This window comes from Sturnira hondurensis, unplaced genomic scaffold, assembly GCF_014824575.4.
Source record: "Sturnira hondurensis isolate 20B ecotype Veracruz unplaced genomic scaffold, ASM1482457v3 Scaffold0008916, whole genome shotgun sequence".
Lineage (NCBI taxonomy): Eukaryota > Metazoa > Chordata > Mammalia > Chiroptera > Phyllostomidae > Sturnira > Sturnira hondurensis.
Window position 1 is genome coordinate 1,385,641 of NW_028081547.1, and position 22,081 is coordinate 1,407,721.

General features: G+C 44.3%; 1 non-coding gene across 1 annotated transcript; it reads right to left on the bottom strand.

Annotated features, from left to right (window-relative positions):
- Positions 1-20,214: 20,214 nt before the first annotated feature.
- LOC118993872 (U6 spliceosomal RNA) lies at positions 20,215-20,321 on the bottom strand. The gene has a single exon (XR_005067958.1). It is a non-coding gene; the product is annotated as a U6 spliceosomal RNA (small nuclear RNA).
- Positions 20,322-22,081: the final 1,760 nt, after the last annotated feature.

Genomic DNA, 22,081 nt, shown 5'->3' on the forward strand with positions numbered 1-22,081 from the left:
TTATCAGCGAGCTGGGAGGTCGCACGGTGACTGGTGGCTTCCAGCAGTTTTGCACAATGCATCTCTGGTAGAAATTCCACTTGAGAAACAAACTCAGGGTGGTTGGAAGAGTACAGAGGTATCCCACTGAGTTCATTTGTGCCGACAAAACAGGCTTTCCTGAATTCCAGAGCTCTGTAGTGGGTCTGAGTGGAGCAACGTCAATTTTCACTTGACCTTCCACGTACTCACACTTACGTACCCTAGACTTGTGGAAGTGAGTTCCCCACCACCACCACAGAATAACAAACTGGTCTGGTTAGGAGTTCGAGTGAGGTTCTGGTGGAAAATGTGACTCTGGGAATAGGTCAGGGAGAACCTGGTATGCCAGGCTAAGGATTTCTCTTCAATATTTTGGTTGATTGAATACGGTGGGAAATTAGATGTTCAGCAGTGGGTTGAGTGTCCTTGACACATGCCAAATTAGTCTGCCTGGCAGATACTTAAGCTGTGGGACTGTTCATCATGTATGTAAGAGAGGATTTGTGCAGGGTGTTAGTGATGAGATGGCATTCAAGCAGTTTAGTTTGGGGAAGGACTAGACTGGAATCTGGAGACCTACTTTCTGATCACCCATCCACCAAGCAGCTGGGCCGTGGAATGGCAAGGGACTTCCCTTTTCAAGGCTTCTGTTTCCCTGTCCAGATGAGGTATACGGGCTAGGTAAGTGGTTTCCAAGCCTGGCATGTATTGGCTTGTTCAAAATACGGATGCCCAAGGCTCCCAGTCCCAGTTTACAGACTTGGTGACACCCAAGCATCTGCAGTTGAACAACTTCAGGTGGTCAGCTTGCTTCAGGTGACCAACTTGCTGCTGGTCAGCTAGGTTAGGGAAACTGAACTAAAGAGTCTCGGAAGTCCTTTCTGTCTCTGAGAGTTGTGTCTTTGAGTAGGACATGAGTATGGCAATAGTATTTGAGTAGGACATAGTTTTAGCGTTAGTGTTACTAATAAAATAGTTAATGACAGCAGAATAGTTTTCTGTTTGCCAGGTACATAATAAGCCTGTTGGATGAATTATCTCATTTACTTTTCTTAACTACTCTATAAGGGAGGTACTATTCTCTCCATTTTATAGATGAAGGGATTGGTGCCAAAGAGGTTAAGAAACTGGGTCAAAATGACACAGCTCTGATACTCTATGTCATGTTGGGGACACTCAATGGAATTTCTCACTAAGAGGTTAGAACTTGTACTGAGCCTTGATGGGTGCTGAGAGATTAGCTAAGGCAATGGTTCTCCCAAAGTGGTTCTGAACAGACAGTGTCAGCAACTGGGAACTTGTTAGAAATGCAAATTCTTAGGCTTCCCTCCACCCCAAGAACTACTCAATCAGAAATAGGGTGGGGCCCAGCAGCCTGTGTTTTAGGTCCTTCGGGTGATTCTGATGCAGGTTGAAGTTTGAGCAACACTGAGGTAATGGAGGGGGAGAATTTCCAGAGGGATCAGCTTTTGAGACTAGGAAGGGCGTTACTAAAGACTGCCCCATCACTGACCTTCCCTTTGGTGGAATAGGGAGTTGTGATGAACCACACAGATTCCCACAAGGGGGCACTGTGGGCACAGGCTTGGATGCTGCCTGCTTTGTTGTCATGGCTGCTACCCTTGTGGAAGCGTGAAAAAAGCCTGATGCCACATCAACTGGAGAGGTCACTCTTTCTTCTCAGAGAAGGTCTAATGGGGGTGGTAATCTTGTTTATGGGATTCGGCCCTTGTAGGGAAGCTGAGCCTGCAGGGCTTTCTGCTGTTCACATGTGCATGGCAATGTCTACCCATCCTTGCCGCAATGCCTCTGCAGATCCTGTGCAGACCGCATTCCTCTTGTAGCTCCCCAGCCAAGGGGCCTGCGACTTCTTTGGGAGGAAGAATGCTAGAACCCCAGAGGCCCAATTCTGGTTCAGTGGTCTCCCCACTGTGCAATGTCTCTGTCACGTTCTTTGACATTTTGGGTAGGGGCCCAGAGTCCTGGGTACAAGACCTGCCTTCAAGCCATACCTGTGCCAAACTATACTTGTGTGATCTCAGGCAAGTCCTCTTTCTTCTCTGGGCCTCAGTTTCCTACTCTAAGATAAGGGAGTGGAGCTGAGAAAGTGGCTTTCAGCCACCTTATTCTAAGAGCAAGAAATTGAAAGAGAAAATCCTGCTCTGGTGAGTTGAGGAAGAGACAGTCTTCTGCTCAAGGAACTTGGCCTGCAAGGCAGCTAGCTGTAAGCCCTGCTGCACCACATCCATCTCCTGTATCCCTTTAAGTAAGCCTTGGCAGGGACTTGGTGCGAGGCAGTAAGGTGGAACCTCTCAAATTGGATTCTTAAAAAAGTCCACATCTTTGGACATCAAGCATTTGCCTCTATAGATTTCTATTCTGCATTGCTTGGAGGAAGGAAAGATTTACACCCTGTTCTCTTCTCAGCTGCAGTGTATTATTTCTTTTGAAAATACATTGCTTCAGAGGGAGAGGCTGCGACAGTGCGGGGGCTTCAACACTCACCTCATTAATCCAGGGATAGGCTCCCTGCACCTCACAGTGACCGCTCACCCAGCTGAGCCGCTCTGCCTGGGCAGTTAGTCTGTGGAATTATGTTTTCAGAAAGCTCTACGTATGCACATCGCAGAGCCAGAGAGGATTCAAGAGAGGGTCTGGTTCAGTCCTATGCTGACTCCTACAGTTGATGATATTCAGGGTGTTTGGTGAGAATTTGCCCGACCTGTAGGCAAACACTGAGTTGCAACTCTCCTTGTTGGAGGGAATGTGAAACAGGATGCCTCTTTCCTTCAGGCCTTGGAGAAGGACAGAAAGTTCTCAGTTGATCTGGCACCTCTGTTTTGCATACAGGTAGCACTCTATTTTTTTCTGCTTATGGATGAGACCACTGAGGCACAGAGAGGTTAGGTGACTTGCCTCAAGTCTCTCAACTTACCAGTGGGGAGAGGACTGAGCTTCAGACCTTTTCACCTTGAGCTGGCTTCCCTCCAAAAGCAGGTGAGCCATTTGCTACTCAGTGCCATTTACTTTAAAAAAAGTTCTACCCCTAGGTGTTTTTATTTTTATTTTCATTTCATTGAGATGTAATTGACATATACAGTATTAATTTAAGGTGTATAATAGCAAAAATGATTTGATATGTGTATGTATTGTAAAATTATTACCATTATAAGTCTAGTTAATATTCGTCACCTCACACAGACAAATTTTTTTCTTATGATAACTTTTTAGATCTATTCTCCTAACAACTTTCAAATGTACAATATAGTATTGCTTACTGTTGTCATCATTCTGCACACTACATTCCTAGAACTTCCTTATAACTGTAATTTTGTCCCTTTTGACCCCTTGCTTCCAGTTTCCCCACCTTCCACCCTTCCTGTCCCTCCCCTACAACACTGCCTTTGGCAACCACAATCTGTCTTCTGTTTTTTTTTTTTTTTTTTTTTTAAGATTTCCACATGTAAGTGAGATTGTGCACTACTTATGTTTTTCTCTTTGACTTATTTAGCATACTGTCTTCAAAGGTCCATCCATGTCATAAGTGGCAGGATTTTCTTTTTTTTTTAAGATCTTATTTATTTATCTTAAGAGGGGAAGGGAAGAAGAGAAGTATCAATGTATAGTTGCCTCTCGTGAGTCCCCTGCTGGGAACTAGCCTGCAACCCAGGCATGTGCCCTGACTGGGAATCGAACTGTGATCTTGTGGTTTGCAGGCCCAAGCTCAATCCACTGAGCTACACCAGCCAGGGCCAGGATTTTCTTTTTTATGGTTCAGTAATATTTGTGTGTGTGTGCGCGCTTACATATATTTTCTTTATCCAGGTCTCCTTTTGTGGGCACTTAGATTGGCTATTGTTAATAATGCTGCAATGAACATGGAACATGGATATCTTTTTGAGTTAGTTATTTCATTTCTCTTCCACATATACCCAAGAGTGGAATTGCTGGTTCACATGGTAGTTATTAATTTTTGGAAGAACCTCAATACTATATTCTGTAGTAGTTGTACCAATACATTCTTAACAACAGTGTACAAGGGTTCCCTTTTGTCCATATCCTTGCCAACACTTGTTTTCTCTTGTGTTTTTAATGACAACCATTCTAACAGGTGTGAGGTGATAGCTCATTGTGGTTTTGATTTGAGTTTCCATGATGATTAGTGATGCTGAGCACCTTTTTATCTACCTGCTGGCCATCTGTATGTCCTTTGAAAAACTGTTTATTCAGTTCTTCTACCTGTTTTAAAAACTTTTAAATTTTTATTTTTTAATTACAGTCTACATTTAATATTATTTTGCATTAGTTTCAGGTGTACAGCATAGTAGTTAGACAATCATATAATTTACAAAGTTATCCCTTCAATATTTCCAGTACCCACCTGGACCCATACATAGTTACCACAATATTGTAGACATTTTCTCTCTCTGTGTTAGCTCCATTTTGTAAGGTGGTTGCCAATTACTATGGTGGCTAACAGGGCTAAGATGAGGGAATAAGTTGCCTATGATGTGAAATCCAAGGAGGTGTTCATTCAGGGTGGTACAAGTTAAGGTTAGCATTTTCATGACCTCAAGATTTCACTTTATAGTCCTGGCCCAGGGGCTAACTGTGCCCTCCATCTTGTTGGTGAGAGATACTGCCTTCCTGCCTTGTTTCAGTTATAGCCGGCTAAACTGTGACAGTTAGGTCCCACAATGGGATGGGCATAAACACAAAACAGATTTTTTTTTAACTCTTCTAATCCAAGGCAGGGTAGTCATAGCAGGAAGCTTTCCTTCCAATTCTTCACAAAGGCCTGAGCAGAAGTCCACCCTTGTCACTTCTGTTCCTGTGGCAGTAGCTGTGGCTTAGTCTCCTGGCACACCTACCTGCAGGGGGTGATCGAGGGGACAGAAATATAGGCTATCTCTAGCCCAAGGTGAAGAACATGGTTTTGAGGGACAAGTAACAGTCTTTGCCAGGGCAGGAAGAAGTAAATGGATACTTCATAGGGACCTTGGAATAGATGTCTCAAGCAAAAGGGGGAATTCATTGGAGATGTCAAACAACCAAAATATGAATAGGCAATGCTGAGGGTCTCCCTGAGATTGGGACTGGAGAGTGTTCCAGGGTAAATCAGCTTTTTCTTCTTCCTTCTTCTCCCTCATTGAGGCTACTCCACATTCTGTTTTCAAGCTGGCTCTTTTTGCTCTTCTCTGCATGGCCATTGCACCAGGTTTCCCATTACTTCCCATTGTAAGTACCCAACAACATTAATTAGACCTTGCATCCTCCTTGTCACTTCCCAGGAATGAGATGCTGCCCGGACTGGTCCAGGAGAGGGGTCCATTCCTGGTCCTGTCAGCTCATGGATACCATTTCCCACTTATCTATTGTAGAGGGGGCACTTGCTGAGAAGACAGAGGACACTGCTGGTATGGCCATGGCAGCGATCCCTCATGTTGCTGACTTATGCTTCTCTCCTGTCTCTCCCAGACTATACCATGTTACCACTTAAAAAAACACAAACACCATACTTTAGAGATTTGTGGCCAAGATGGAGGCATAGATAGATATGTTTTGCCTCCTTGCACAACCAAAGGAAGGATAACAACAAGTTTAAAATCAAAAAGTAAGTAGAACTGCCAGAAAATTGAATTGTATCAAAGTCTGACAACCAAGTAGTTAAAGAAGCATTCATCCAGACCAGTAGGAGGGGTGGAGATGGGGAACCAGGTGGAGAGGACTGGGGCAGGTGACATGGTGGCTGGCAGATGGGTTGAGGCTGCTTCAGGAGGACTGGGCAGTCCCACATGTGGGTGTGGATAAACCAGGAGGAACTACTGAGGCCTGAGACAGACCCCACAACCCAGGGTTCCAATGTGGGGAAATAGAGCCTCAAAACCTCTAATTAAAAATCTGTGGGGGATTGTGGCAGCAGGAGAAACTCCCAGCCTCACAGGAGAGTTTTTGGGAGAGACTCACAGGATCCTAGAAGGTACACAAAAACACCCACTCAACAATCAGCACCAGAAGGGCCCAGTTTGCTTGTGGGTAGTGGGGGAAGTGAATCAAAGCAGAGAGCAGAGCAAGCGGCATTGTTCTTTCTGGGACCCCACTCCCCCTCCTCCTGCAGCACCATAACCCAGGCAAGTTCCCATAACACTGTCAACTGATTTCTCAAAAGAAACCTTGCAGGCAAGAGGGGACTGGAAAGAAGTATTCAAAGTCAGGAAAGACAAGGACTTGCATCCAAGATTACTCTATCCAGCAAAGCTTTCATTTAGAATGGAAGGACAGATAAAGTTCTCAGACAAGGTCAGGTTAAAGGAGTTCATGATCACCCAGCCCTTAGTATATGAAATGTTAAAGGGATTTATTTAAGAAAAAAAAGATGATAAAAAATATGAACAGTAAAATGAGAAGAAACTCACAATGATCACCAATTGAACCTAAAAACAAAAACAAAAACAAACTAAGCAAATAGCTAGAAAAGGAACAGAATCACAGAAATGGAGATCACATGGAGGGACATAGCAGGGAGGAAGAATGGGGAGAATGGGGGGAAAGGTACAGGGGATAAGAAGCATAAATGGTATGTACAAAGCAGACAGAGGAAGGCTAAGAATAGTACAGGAAATTGAAAAGCCAGGGAAGTTATATGTATGACCCATGGACATGAACTAGGTGGGGGAATGCTGGTCGGAGGGGTGGTGTAGAGCAGAGGGGAATAAAGGGGAGAAAAAATAGGACAACTCTAATAGCATGACCAATAAAACATTTAAAAATTTTACTTAAAAATAGCTTTATTAAGATATAATTCACAAATATTCATTCTTTTAAAGTTTACAATGCAGTGGGCTTTAGTGTATTTGAAGGGGTGTGCAACCATCATCACCACCTAATTTGGAACATTTTTTCATGCTAAAAGAAACCCATGTAGCAGTCATTCCACATTTCCTCCAACCTCTACCCCATAAACTGGGCAGCCACTCATGGACTTTCTGTCCCTATATAGACATTTGCCTATTCTAGACAAATCCATTTTGTATAAATGGAATTACATAATATATAATCTTTTGTGACTGAATTCTTTCACTTAACATAGTTTTCAAGTTTCATTCATATTGTAGAGTGTATCAGTACTTTATAGCTTTTTAAAATGCAGCTGTATTGAGATACAGTTCACCTACCATAATATTCACCCTATGATATATACAACGCCATTGTTTTTGGAGTATATTCACAGGGTTGTGTAACACTCACCAGTATCTAATTTGAGAACATTTTCATCACTCCAAAAAGGAAACCTTTTACCTATTAGCAGTTTCTCCCCATTCTCCCTCCTCCCAGCCCCTGACAACCATTAATCTGCTTTAAAGTCTATATGGATTAGCTTTTTCCAGACATTTTGTATAAATGGAATCATACCATGTGTATGATTTTGTGCCTGGCTTCTTTTACTTGGCATAATAATGTTTTCTAGGTTCATCCATGTTGTGGTATACTATAGTCCTTCATTTTTTTGATTGCCAAATAATATTCCATTATATGGATATACCATATTTATCCATTCATTAATTGATGAACATTTTGGGTAATAAAAAAATTCTGGGGAGCATTTAAAATCTTGCTCCCAAGCATATATCGCCAGTTTGGCTGCTCAAATACACTCTTGTAAAACTTCTTAAAAATTCTGCTATGTGTTATTTACAATTGTCAAGGTATGGAAGCAACCCAGGTGCCCATCAATAGCTGGGGCACATATATACAATGGACTAGTCATGTGTACAAAGCACCTAGCCATGCAGAAGAATGAAGTCTTACCATTTGTGACAGCCTGGATGGATCCAGAAGACAGATATTGTGCTAAGTGAAACCAGAGAAAGACAAATATCATGTGATTTCACTAATAGGTGGAATCTAAAGAATAATATAAATGAACAAATGAAACAGAAACAGACTCATAGATACAGAATAAACTGATGGTTGCCAGAGGGGAGGGGAGTTGTGGGACTGGGTGGAAAAGATGGAGGGATTGGGAAATTCAGATTGGTAATTACAGAATAGTCATGGAGATTGGAGTACAGCACAGTGAATACAGACAATAATATTATAATAACTATGCATGATGCCAGGTGGGTACTGGAAATATTGGGGAAACACTTTGTAAAGTATGATTGTCTAGCCACTATACCATATGCCTGAAACTAATACAAAATAATATTGAATATTAAAAAAACCCAAAAAACCTTATAGAAAACAACAACAACAACAACAACAAAGTAATTCTGCTGCTATTAAAATGTATGGGCAAGTTTTTGTGTAGAAACATGTTTTCATATCTCTTGAGTATATACCTAGGAGTGGAATTACTGGGTCATAATGATAACTTTATATTTAACATTTTGAAGTACTGCCAAACTATTTTCCACAGAGGTAGCACCATTCTATGTTTCCATCAGCAATGTATGAGAGTTCCAATTTCTCCACATCCTTGTCAACACTTGTTATTATCTGCACTTTGATTTTAGCCATCCAAGTGGGTATAAAGTGGTATCTCATGGTTTTGATTTGTATCTCATAATAACTAATGGTGTTGAACATCTTTTCATATGCTTATTGGCCATTTATATATTCTTTAGAAAAATGTCTAAGACTTTTGTTCTTTTAAAATTGGGTCATTTGTCTTTTTATTGAGTTGTAAGTGTTCTTCATATATTTTAGAGATTAGTCTCTTGGAAGATATCTGGTTTGCAAATGTTTTCCTCTGTTTTGTCTTTTCCCTTTCTTGATGGTGTTCTTTAAAAAGAAAAAGTTTAAAAATTTGACAAATTCCACCTTATCTTTCTTTTGTTACTAATGCTTTTGATGTTTTATCTAAGAAACCATGCCTAACTCAAAGTCACAAAGATAGCTGTGTTTTATATTATGAGTTTTATAGTTTTAGCTCTTACATTTTCATCTGTGATTCATTTTGAGTAAATTTATGTATAGTGTGAGAAAGACATCTGACTTAATTCTTTTGCATGTGACTACTCACTTGTCCTAACACTACTTCTTGAAAAGACTGTTCTCCTCCAGTGAATGGTATTGGCACCCTTGTGGAAGATGGGTGGACTACGTTGCCACTTCTTGGATTTTCTGTTCTTGGAAACTACTGTCAGGGATCCCATGAGATTTTGACTATAACAATAATACTTTCCTTTTATTAAGCACCTACTATTTTTATGCTAGGCATGTTCTATATATGAGATCTTTCTGAAAAAAGTCCAGCCATTGTTAAATATAATGAGAATGGTTTGCACGACATTGATGTAACCTAGAAGCCAAGGAGAGTGGACTGGAATGTACATGTGTGAACAGTGATGACTTCACTGTACTAGTCAGTGGAGGTGGTGGATGCCATTGAGTGTGGGTGTGTCTTGTGTGGTCATTGCTTTCAAAATGATTGAATGAGTAGAGCAAGGAATTTGCAGCAGATTTTGCATTGAGTTTGAACATTCCTCTGCAGAAACTATTGGGATGATTCAGAAGGCTGCAGCTATGGACAACTGGTGATTGACAGCTTTATTATGACAACATGCCCACTCATGCAGTACATCTTGTGCAGAACATTTTGGCAAAATATCAAATCACCCAGGTGATTCAGCCCCCCTACAGCCCAGGTTTTGCACCCTGTGACTTCTGACATTTCCTAAAACTAAAATCATTTTTGAAAGGGAAGAGATTTTATTTTATTTTTTAAATATATTTTATTGATTATACCATTACAGTTGTTCTAATCCCCCCTTCATTCCCCTCCACCCTGCACACCCTCTGCCCCACCATTCCCCCCTTTAGTTTATGACCACGTGTCTCGAGTTCTTTAGATTCTATATTTCCCCTACTATTCTTGCCCTCCCCCCTGTCTATTTTCTACCTACTGTCTATGCTACTTATTCTCTGTACCTTCTCCCCCCTTCACCTTCTCCCACTCTCCTGTTGCTAACCCTTCAGTGTGAGCTCCATTTTTATGGTTCCGCTCCTGATCTAGCTGTCCTCTTGGTTTGCTTTTGTTTTAGGTGTGGTTGTTAATAACTGTGAGTTTGCTGTCCTTTCACTGTTCATATTTTTCATCTTCTTTTTCTTATGTAAGTCCCTTTAACATTTCATATAATAAGGGCTTGGTGATGATGAACTCCTTCAACTTGACCTTATCTGGGAAGCACTTTATCTGTCCTTCCATTCTAAATGAAAGCTTTGTTGGATAGAGCAATCTTGGATATAGGTCTTTGGATTTCATGAGTTGGAATACTTCTTTCCAGCCCCTTCTTGCCTGTAAGGTCTCTTGAGAAATCCACTGAGAGTCTGATGAGAAGTCCTTTGTAGGTGACTGTCCCCTTATCTCTTTCTGCTTCTAGGATTCTCTCCTTCATTTTAATCTTGGCTAATGTAATGATGATGTGCCTTGGTGTGTTCCTTCTTGGGTCCAACTTCTTTGGCACTCTCTGAGCTTCCTGGATTTCCTGGAAGTCTATTTCCTTTGCCAGATTGGGGAAGCTCCCCTTTATTATTTGTTCAAATAAGTGGAAATTATTTTTCCACTTGTTGCTGTTCTTCCACTTCTGGTACCCCTATAATTAGGATATTGGAATGTTTAAAGATGTCCTGAAGGTTCCTAAGCCTCTCCTCATTTTTTTGAATTCTCGTTTCTTCATTCTTTTCTGTTTGGTCATTTTTTTCTTCCTTCTGGTCCACTCCCTTGATTTGAGTCCCAGTTTCCTTTCCATCACTATTGGTTCCCTGTGCATTTTCTTTCATTTCAATTAGTTTAGCCTTCATTTGTTTCTCTAATTTGTGACTAAAATCAACCAGTTCTGTGAGCATCCTGATGACCAGTGTTTTGAACTGTGCATCTGATAGGTTGGCTATCTCTTGGTCACTTAGAGTTATTGGCTTCGGGGCTTTGAGTTCTTCTTGAGCTATATTTTGTTCTGTTTGTACCCGTTTCGTAGGAGGAGTGGAGCCCTAGGTGTTCGCCAGGGCAGGGGGACCCAATTGCTGGGTTGTGATGCTGTATGTGGGGGCGGGGTCAGAGACGGGTAATGGCAGTTCCCTCTGCTGCTTCCTGCTGCTGGGGCTTTTGCGGTCTGTCTCACTGCTTGCTCCTTCGCTGGTTTACCTTTGTGAATTCTCCTTCGCGAATGTGCGACCCTGGTCAGCCTGCTGCCTTGCACCCTCACTGGGTCCGCCTGTTGCAACCCCACACCTGGGATCCGCCCACGGCTGCCTGTGCGCCTGGGTTGGGAGATCTTTCCTGCCCAACCCTGCTCCACTGCTGTCTCCGCCCCTCTTACCAGTCCAGTTGAACGGTTCGTTGTTGTCGGACTTCCTTCGGTATAGTTCAATTTTCTGTTTTTTGGCTGCATTTTTGTTACTGGAACTTTGTTTACTTTAAACTTGGTTGTGAGAGGAGGCACAGTGTTTTCACCTATGTCTCCATCTTGGTGGAAGTCCCAGGTTTTTGTCTTCTTTAGCCATGTTGTTTGTCATTCCTACTCCTACTTCCCCACTCTCTCGTGCCCATCTAGCTTCTTTATACTTCACAACCTCTTTACCCTCAAGCCTTGGCATTTGTTTTTCAGGCCAGACCTTGGAGAATGCCCCAGCCTGTAGTGGGGATACTCTTGGCTGGACTCTGTTGCTAGTCTTCCCTGACACCAGGCAAGGGGATGGTGCACAAGATCCCAGGGCTGCAGACTGCTGCAGCTGGAAGGTCCCTTGAAAATCATCTGGTATTATACTCTTTGTTCTCTTGCAGATGAGGGAATTGGGACTCAGAATAGCAAGCACAGGGAGAAATTTTCTAGGAAGAGAACAGCAGATGCCAAGACCTGGAAGCAAGAGAAAGCAGGTGGGTTCCTAGATGGTATAAGAGCCAGGACCTGGAAGTATATGAAAATGTGGCTCAAAGATGTGGGTAGGGCCAGGTATTATAGGGACTGTAGCAGGTATTTTCAGGTCAGACTTTACCTGGAGTGCAGTGGGGAAGCCACTGGAAGATTTTAAGCAGGGGAATGGTGCTATCAGATTTATCTTTTACAAAGAGCATTGGCCAGCAACTGAGTATTCCTTCCCTGCTCTCCCTTTTCCCCTGCTGGCCTTCCCCACCCATGGATGGCAACTTCATTCTCTCCTCTTGCTGGGAGTGAAAATCCTGCAAATGTCTCTCACTCCTACACCCAATCCATTCACAGATATTTTGGGCTCTTGATATCCTCATATATTAAGAATCTGACCACTTCTTACCACCTCCTCTGTTTCTCTGGTTCATGTCCCCACATTTCACCTTGTTACTTCCAAGGCCCTCTCACTGTGCTCCTGATTACACCTTTGTCCCTTTAATGTATTCTCCATGCAGTAGCTGGAGTGCACTGTGAATATCAGGGTCACATGAGGTCATTCCTCTGTTCAGAACCCTTTATGGGCTGCAGATCTCACTCAGTGAGATGCTGAAAGTCTCTCCATGATCCACCTGGCCCAAGACCTGGTTTTCCACCACCCTCCCAGCCAGTGGCTCTGCTCCCAGCTTGTCAGCTCTGTTCCTGCCCTAGGGTCTTTGCATTTGTCATTTTGTCTGCCAGGCCCACAGTGGTCTTTGTGGTCTTTGCCCAAGTTTACCTTTTCAGGGACATCTTCTCTGACCATCTTACCAAAGGTTGTAACTACCCTGAAATTCTCTTTCTGGCTTCAATATTTTTCTCCTCAGCATTCACTTTTGATATTTTCTTGTTTATTGGTTGTTTCCCCACTAGAAAGGAAGCTTCACGAAGGCAGGAGTTTTTATTTTTGTATGTGCATCTAACTTGTTCATCGCTGTGTCCTGAGCACCTAGAACAGTGCCTGGTTCCCAGCAGGTAAATGAATACCCAGTGGGGCAAACATAGGTTTACACTCCTGAGTGTGTGTGAAACACAGAGTTTATTCTTGTATTATTATTTAATAATTATTGTATTGTTTTCCATACGAACAACTATAAACCTACTTTTGCCCACCCTGTATTGCTGAATGACTGGCCCACCAAGTGCTGGTTGTGTGGGGAGCACACTGGGCTCGGGAAAGGGCTGGAGTGGAGAGGGGACCAGCTGGGAGGCTGTGGCAGAATCAGATGGGAGGTGATGGGAGTGCTTGGGTCTGTAAAATGCCAAAGTTTAGAGGCTCTCCTTTTGCTGTAATGCATGAATTGTCAATTGAGAAGAGCTTTTGGGTTTAGTTTATCCAGTTCTCTCTTTGACCATGTGTGGAGACTGAAGCCCATATAAATGATTCCTCACTAATTTAGGGACAAAACCCAGCTCTTCTGTCTCTCTTTATTTTTTAAAGATTTAATTTATTTACTTTAGAGAGAGGGGAAGGGAGGGAGAAAGAGAGAGAGAGAAACATCAGTGTGTGAGATACATCAGTTGGTTGCCTCACCCAAATGGAGACCTGGCCTGCAACCCAGGCATGTGCCCTGACCAGGAACTAAATCGGTGACCTTTCCATGTGCCAGTCGGGGCTCGATCCACTGAGCTACACCAGTCAGGGCTCCTCTGCTTCCTTATTAAAGAACTCTGATGTCTATGGGGGAGGGGAGACAGCTCAGGTTTGTGTTGCAGTGACTGAGAGTGGCTGCTAGTTCACTCAGTGGCAGGTTGAGGGCCTGTTGTGACTGAGGGCATGTATGCGCTCTTCTCACGTGGGGTTTCCAACCTTGGGGTTGATACATAGAGATTATAAGATGGCTCCTGCCCCAGGTACTGCAGTTAGGTTGGGAGCTGAGGTGTCTGCCTAGCAGTTTGTGGAAAGAGATCTTTCAGGAGCAGTTGCCTTACCAGGCATCCATTCTGTTTCCCCTATGACTCTCCCCACTTGTTTTTCTTAGGGGGTGGGTCTTGACTGGTGTAAGCCAATAATGGTATGATGTCCACTCCTGCCATAGCTTGGTGATGGGCAGTGACCAGATCTAAGCCTATCAGTGCAAGAAATTGCCCCTGGCCAAAGTGACTGATTGAGGTTGGGTCAATCAGAGTGGGCAGGAAGGCTTCCTTTTGATGGCTAGGAAGAGATCACTCCTGTTCCAGGCTGTGTGAAGTGCAGAAATGAGGCTTGGAACTGCCACAGGCATTTTGTTACCATGAGGGAAGCCTGCTTGAGGACAAAGTTTCAATTTAGAGCAGAGCAGAGCTGTACTCAAACCTATCTGAAGCACTCATTGTCCTGGACTCCAGTTATGGGGGCTGATAAATGCTGCCTACTATTCAAGGTAGTGTGAGTTGGCTTTTCTGTCTTGGTCATTGAAGAAAGCCTAACTGATATTTGGGTGGATTAGCAGTGATCAGGGGCATGACTGGGGATGGTGAGAACCTGGTGTAGCTTTTGATGGAAGTGTTCTCCACAGCCCTGTCCAAGTACCCACTCTGAGAAGCCTTCTGTCCTACCAGGTGGAGGGTTAGTGCCAAAGAGATGCCCTGAGCTGTTTTTTCTTGAAGTGGGCCAGCTTGGGCTATCCTCATGGTTTCTAGCACTACTGGAACCTTGGGAAGAAATCTGTTTGTAGAGTCACTGGGTTTTTAATGGACACGTGCCCTCTTAGGAGGGTGTTGCTCAGAATGGAAGGCACTGGTCCCACCTCTGCTGGTGGTCTATGCACATTTCTGTGGGCTCCTGTGCTCACTTGCTAGACCACAGGCAGATTCATGCCATCCCCATGCAGGACCTTTAATTTTCTTTGCCTTTTTGGGTGGGCTGGAGACCAATGGACTCCTTTCTAGAATTTTACATAATGCATAAAAACCATGAACTTAAAAAAACCAATTATGTTTAGGTACATTTAGCAAAATATTAAAGTTTCTGACAAGTACCATCTATGCTTTTTAAATTTTTTCATAAATGCTTCTTTATTAATGTGATAATAATGGTGTCTTGTGGCAGGTTTAATAACTGCTACAATTCAAGGTGGTGATGGAGAGTGAAAAGGACCTTTGGAGATATTCTCTGTAATTCCTGTGATGTTATATGAAAATATGTGACATCTCTTGGTGACAAAGTCGCTGGAACTGATCAGACGGCTAGGGTTTGTTGTCAACATTTGTAATTGAAAAAGCTAGAGTTTAGTGAAATAAAGATGTAATTTCTCCCCTCATCCAAGTTAATGGCCTCCTTGTGTTCTATCCATGAATGCTGACAGGTAGTTGTAAAAAAAACCCAAACACCCCCAAACCCTTACACACATACACACACACAATTAGGATGTATACACCTACACCACTCCTCCCAGGATCCTCCTACCTCCCCAGCTGAACAAGCTGTGCATGCACACTCATATACAGCTACAGGCACACCCAGAAAGGCATTGCTTATATGTGCATATACACACACATATCCAGCATATGTGACCTTGAGTATACATCTCCCCACAGAAGTACATATTCACATTTACACATGCTCACACAAAGGCATGTGAACACACATCTTGCTCTGTATCTACAGCCTTCTGTATAAACCCACGCACAATCCTTAGTCCCCGGGTAGGTGAGTAGAGTTCTGGGGCATGGCGTGATCATCAGCAGTTGTGCATGGGTAGAAGAGTTCATGCCACCTGTACATTGCCACTCAGGACCCCAAGCATCATGGAGGCCCAGTCCATGAGGGTGAGGATTCTGTCCAATTTACTTTCCCAGGGTACAAACCAAGGAGCCGGGAGGTCTCTAGAGTCTTTCCTGTTTCCTTAATGAAGTCCTAATCTTTCCTGATGGGTGATGGAGATTTGGTTGATGTTCCTGTGCCACCATAAGTGGGTCAGCAGGGAGCCCTCAGCTTGGGCTCTCTAAGCTGGTGGGGGCAGTGGGCAGTGGGCCCAGTACAGTACAGGGGTGTCCTCAAAGGAAAGCATTCTTCATTGGTAATGAACATTATGTCTACAGAAACTAATGGCCCAGCCTCCTATTCAGTTTATGTAAAATAAAACAGGCCATATGTTGCTGCTTTCAGAGTTTGGGTGTTTAAATTAAATGTTGTTTAATGAATATTCAAACCCATTTGCTCCAAAGTTGTGCTCAATGTGGTGGCGCCTTTCATCCCCCTCCTTCCTTGCAGCCCCCTCCCTGCTCCAGTACCCAGGGTATTAAGCCATTAGAACAGGGTGTGAACATCCAGGCATCTGTCTTTCAAGGGAAAGTTGGATATTAAAATGCTGGAGCAGATGACAGTATAAATAAAGACATACAGTGAGAGGCTCATCTGGTTATTTTTTTGTTTGGTAATTAAGACTGAGGAGGTTTTGACTTAAGTTCTATCTTAGTGGGAAACAGAGGTGGGGGCTGAGAGCTCTCCACCTTTCCCCTTTTTCCTTTGCCTATAAGCCCAGAGAGGGCCTTCCACATTTGGCCTCATATAACTGGTTTATGGATCAGTGTCAACTCGGTAGCATAGAGATGTGGAATGGTTTTATTTTCCCTCCAGTTGCTGCTTTCTGCTCAACTCTGTCAAGTTACCTTTAACATCAGCTTGATTGGAGTCCATAGCTTTTTTGCTTTTTTAGATTTTATTTACTTAATTTTAGAGAAAGGGGAAGGAATGGACAAAGAGAGGAAGAGAAACATTTTGGTGTGCGAGAGAATCTTTGATTACTTGCCTCCCTCACTCGCCCTGACTGGGAATCAAACCTGCAAACTTCCGTTTTGCGGGATGACACTTAACCAACTGAGCCACACCAACCAGGGTAAGTCCATAGCCTTATGTTCATTTAAAGTCCAGCCTGGCTCAAAACTGCCAGCTCAGCCCTTGGCCTACTGTAAACCAGATCTGTACTCTGACGAGGGAAGTGAGGAGCGGGTAGTGTCTGCTCTCCACTCCTTCTACTCCAGAGCCTTGAATCTCCTTCAGATTTGGGGGCATGGACAGTGGGCTGTGGAGGCAGAGCTACCTAGAAGGTGTTGAGAAGCATCTTTACTTTGGCTTGCTGCCATGGCTGACCTGGGGGTCTGTGTGTAGATGGCAGAGCTGGTGTCCTTGTGGCGGAGTTCAGCAGCAGGCATCACTGAGGACACCCTTGGAGAAGGGCAGCCATTCTCCCTTCAGCCCCATGAATGCTGCATACACTGTCTGTTTGAGTAGAGCACTGCTTCTTGGGCTCTCCCTGAGTTCCAGCCCATCTTCACCCTTGCACCTCCACATGGCAGCACAGGAGGAGCTGAAATCCTTCTGTGCCTTTTGGGGGCTGTGGGATCAGGGCTGTGGATACCCCACTACCAATTTTCCTTGACACTCTCTGCCCTGGCCCACCTGATGCTGTGAGCTCTAATAAGTCTTCTGTCTTCAGAGAGCTCTAGGGAAAGTGGGCATCACATCCCGTGTTCAGGTATATCCTCTAGCCCCAGGGGACCTGAGTTAGCCTCACTCATATATTCCTTCACTAGGTTTTGTTCCTCTCTCATGGCAGTATCAGAGTGGGGCTGCAGATTCTGGAAAGAGAAATGCCAGCTTCCCCATCTTGAGGGCACCCACCATTTCTATGAGTGACTGTTTGGAGCCCCTTGCATCAAAACCACATGCTCTGTACAAGAGAGCATGGGCCAGCTCCCCAAATTTGTCCCTCTTCTGTTTCTCCCCTCCCCAGTCTTTAACATGTAGGATGTGTGTGTATGGGAGGGGATTATAGTGGGGCCTGATATTATAAGAATGGGGATTGGTTTAGTTAATTTTTCTTTTTAAAAAAAATTGGGATTATTTATTTATTAAATCTTGGCCCAAGGACACTTTTTCATTGTGTTTAGAGGGAGAAGAAGGGAGAGGGAGAGAAACATTGATGTGAGAGAGAAGCACCAAATAGCTACCTTCTTTATGTGCCCAGACTGGGGAATACACGTGCTGGACTAAGGACCAAACTCGCAACTTAGGCATGTGCCCTGAGCAGGAATTGAACCTGCAACATTTTGTTTACCAGAAGGTGCTCCAAACACCTGAGCCACACCACCCAGGGCTAATTTCTTCTTGATGAAACCCTTTGGGGGATGTCTACTGCTGGTGGTCCTCTTTACATGTGATAATGAGCATCTCATTGCCCTCAGCTATGTGCCTCAGTGTCTAGCCCAGGAACTATGGTAAAAATCCTACTGACATCCTGTTGCACATATTTACAGTGAGGGTTTGTGTACAGTGAGGGTTTTAGGAGTATTATGATGGTTTCCATCCTCCTCTCCCATCTACCAAACCACCTTCCAACCCAAGAGCTCAAAAGCTCCCATGCTTCTCATTATAACCTCCATGTGGGAGACCCCCTCTAGCCCCTGTCACCAGCCCTGAGCTCCCCCTGTGGCTCTGTCTCCATTTCGACATCCCACCAAATTTCACTATGCTCATATCCAACTTCTCACATCCTTTCTTTCTCTCCTCCACAATCCAAACCAGTGTTTTCTCTGCAGTGAGAATTTGCTCAACAGGTACTTAATTGAGTAGCTACTATAAACCTAGCCCTGCAATAGGTACTGGAGATCCAAGAATGACCCAAAATGGTGACTATCCTCAGGGAGTTCTTGGCTAAGTGAGGGTCATAGACATGAGGAGAGACTCTTGACATGAAATGTAAGAGGTTTGGCCAGCGTGGGGGTAGAGACCTCTTAGAGGTTATTTCACTAACCTTTGAGCCTTTGAGCACTCAGGAAAGCCTTTCTGGAGAAGATAACCTTTGAGTTCAGTCTTGGGTTGTAATAACAAGCAAGGTAAGACATTTAGGAAGGGCGTATTAGGGAAAGGGAATAGCAAGAAAAACGACATGGAAACATGGTGGCATAGTGTGTGCTGAGAAGTTGGAGCATTCTGGGGTCTACTGTGCAGGGTAGGTAGTGGTAAGAGATGTGTTAGTGTTCTGTCTCCTTTTTCAGCACCTCCTCCTAGTCCTTTGTATGCAGAGTTGTGGCTGACTCCTCTTCAGCAAGCCTTCACTCCTGCCATCCATCCCACTATAAGGTGAATGATAGAGTGGGTTGGCTGATCACCTGGTATCTTCCTACTTTGACATCATGTCACCAGTAGGTGTGTATGGTGATATCAGTCCCTCCTGGGGGAAGTGGCCTGAAGGAACCATTTGAGGATGGGAGGTTCTTTGACATAAGTCAGCTAACCTAAGGCCCTGACCCTAACCTTTCTCTGGGATCATCTCTTGGTCTGAATACCAAATCACCTTGATGTGTGACTTCCCTTTGCCTCCTTGGTCCCTGAGTTTGTTCTAGAATATGGCTCCCAGATGCTATCTGGTTCCTTGAACAGGGTCCATCTCTGTTGGCATTGACATTTTGTACATGGCAGTACATACTCTCAGGGAAAACGACCTACTCATGGACTCCAAGGTATCCCTGTAGGGATACCCTGTAGGTATCACTGCCTGGCCCAGTTCCTGCAACTCCTATGCAACTGTCCAAGGATTGGGATCTTCTAGGTGAGGCCAGTTTGGAGGCTTTCTTCTCTAGCCTGGTTGTATATGTGTGTGCATGTATGTGTGTTGAAAGAGCCTGGTAGGAAGCCAGTGTCCCAGCTGAGAATCTGTTTCCAAGGCCTAGAGGAGGCTGGATACCCCTACCCACTGGCCCTGGTTCCCAATCATCTATTTACCACAGTGGGAATGTTTCATCCTGGCTAAAAAGAGGTCCTAGTCCCAAATCCATGTCAAGGCTTCTGACTCTTCTAAGGCAGCAGGTGTGGACTCACAGAATGCATTTTCATGACAATGAGAGCCAAACAATTCCAAAGCTGAATGTGTTATAAGGAACCCATTCATTTGTTTCTTTATTTCAGGTCCGTGCCATAGCTTGTGCTGGAAATTGGGGGGTAGCAGGGTGAATAAGATAGAGCTCCTGTTCTTGAGGGGTTCATGGTCTAGTGCAGGCAGGGAGCGAGCAGGCTCTGTGATGCATGTTTAATGGCACTGGGCATAATAGCCAGCAACTTCCACAGGAAGAGGAGGGCTAATGTCTATTGAGTGTCTGCCATGTACCTGCTTGAGGCTGAACTCTCCTCCTGAATTGTTTAACTTCATCTTCACAATTGCCATGATGAGAATATTACTATTCCAGAGGTGGAAACACGCTCAGGAAGGGTAGGCAAAACATCCAAGGTCACAGAGCATAGAGTGACAAGGATAGGCTTTGAACATGGACAACCAAATTCTAGAGATCCCACTCTTTTTTTTTTGTAAATATGAAACACTTCACGAATTTGCATGTCATCCTTGCACAGGGGCCATGCTATTCTTCTCTGTATTGTTCCAATTTTAATGTATGTGCTGCCAAAGCAAGCACTAGAGATTCCATTCTTAATTCCTGGAAGTTTACAATCTACTTATGGTGGAAGGGTGACCTACGGAATTATTGGTGTGCATCAGACTAAAGGTGTGGTTCTGGGCCTTAGTGTGTGACACAGACAGAGTTGGGAGGGGCCCCAGGGGGGAAAACCCTGAACTTCACTTGTGAGTGGTTCTGGAGTTGGCAGAAGTGATCTGCTGTTCCACTGGGCTGCGCTCCTGGCCCGGCTTTCCGAGATCCAGAGAGACCAGTCCCCCTAACCCTGACCTGTTCCCAGAGGCAAAAGGAAGTGGCTTCAAGTCTTAGGATCTTCTGTAGTCCTTAAGATGGAAGAGACAGTGCCCAGGAAAGTAACTGGTCTAACTGAGCCTACTTGGGGTTCCCTCCTGGTGCTTTCTGCAAGGCAGAATTGGATCATCCTGTCATCCTGGTAGGGGGTGGAAAGGCAGATGGGGAGGGGATGGGGAGTCAGATGCTTTATCTGTAAGTTGGGGACAGTAATTCTGCCTCCCCTTGCATTCGGAAGTGGTCATGATGAGTATGTGAGACAATATTTGTGAAAGTGTCAAGAAGAATCAACCTCTACAGAAGTATAAAACATGACTCGCACTTCTACCTTATTTTTGCCCATTTCATTGGGTTTTCCCTGCCATTAATGTTTTTTAAAACCAACCAACCACTTCTGGCCAAGATGGAGGTGTAGATGGAAACACTGCGCCTCCTCGCACAACCAAGTTTAAAGACAACAAAGTTTTTAGTAACAAAATGCAACCAAAACACAGAAAATTGAACTGTACAGAAGCTCGACAACAACGAATCATTCAGCTAGGCTGGTAAGAGGGGCAGAGTCAGCGGCTGGCAGAGCAGGGTCGTGCAGGAAAAAGTGGCCAGACTGACCCAGGCGCACATGCGGCAGTTGGCAGATCCCAGGTGTGGGGTGGCAACGAGTGGATCCAGTGGGGGCATAAGGCGGCTGGCTGACCACAGTCACACAGTCACACTCAGATAAACCAGACGAAGGAGCGAGCAGTGAGACAGACCGCCCAGGCTAGGACCCCAGCAATGGGAATTAAAGCCTAAAAGCACCATTTGGAAAAACTTTCAGGTCGAGGCACTGAGAGAAGCTCCCAGGCTCACAGAGAGTTTGTCAGAGAGACCCACAGGGTTCTGGAGGGTGCACAGGCCCACACACCCAGAAGCCAGCACTGGGGGGATCTGGTTTGCTTGCCGGAAGCAGCAGAGGGGACTGAAACCTGAGAGAGAGCCTGAAACAAATGCCATTGCCCCTCTCTGACCCCACTCCCACATACAGAGTCACAACCCAGCAATTGGGTCCCCCTGCCCTGGCGAACACCTAAGGCTCTGCCCCTCATGTAACAGGCGCAAACAAACCAAAACATTATGGCTCAAGTAGAAGAGCTCAAAGCCCCAGAGCTAATACTTTTAAGTGACCAAGAGATAGCCAACCTATCAGATGCACAGTTCAAAATACTGGTCATCAGGATGCTCACAGAACTGGTTGATTTTAGTCACAAATTAGAGAAACAAATGAAGGCTAAACTAATTGAAATGAAAGAAAATGCACAGGGAACCAATAGTGATGGAAAGGAAACTGGGACTCAAATCAAGGGAGTGGACCAGAAGGAAGAAAAAAATGACCAAACAGAAAAGAATGAAGAAACGAGAATTCAAAAAAATGAGGAGAGGCTTAGGAACCTTCAGGACATCTTTAAACATTCCAATATCCTAATTATAGG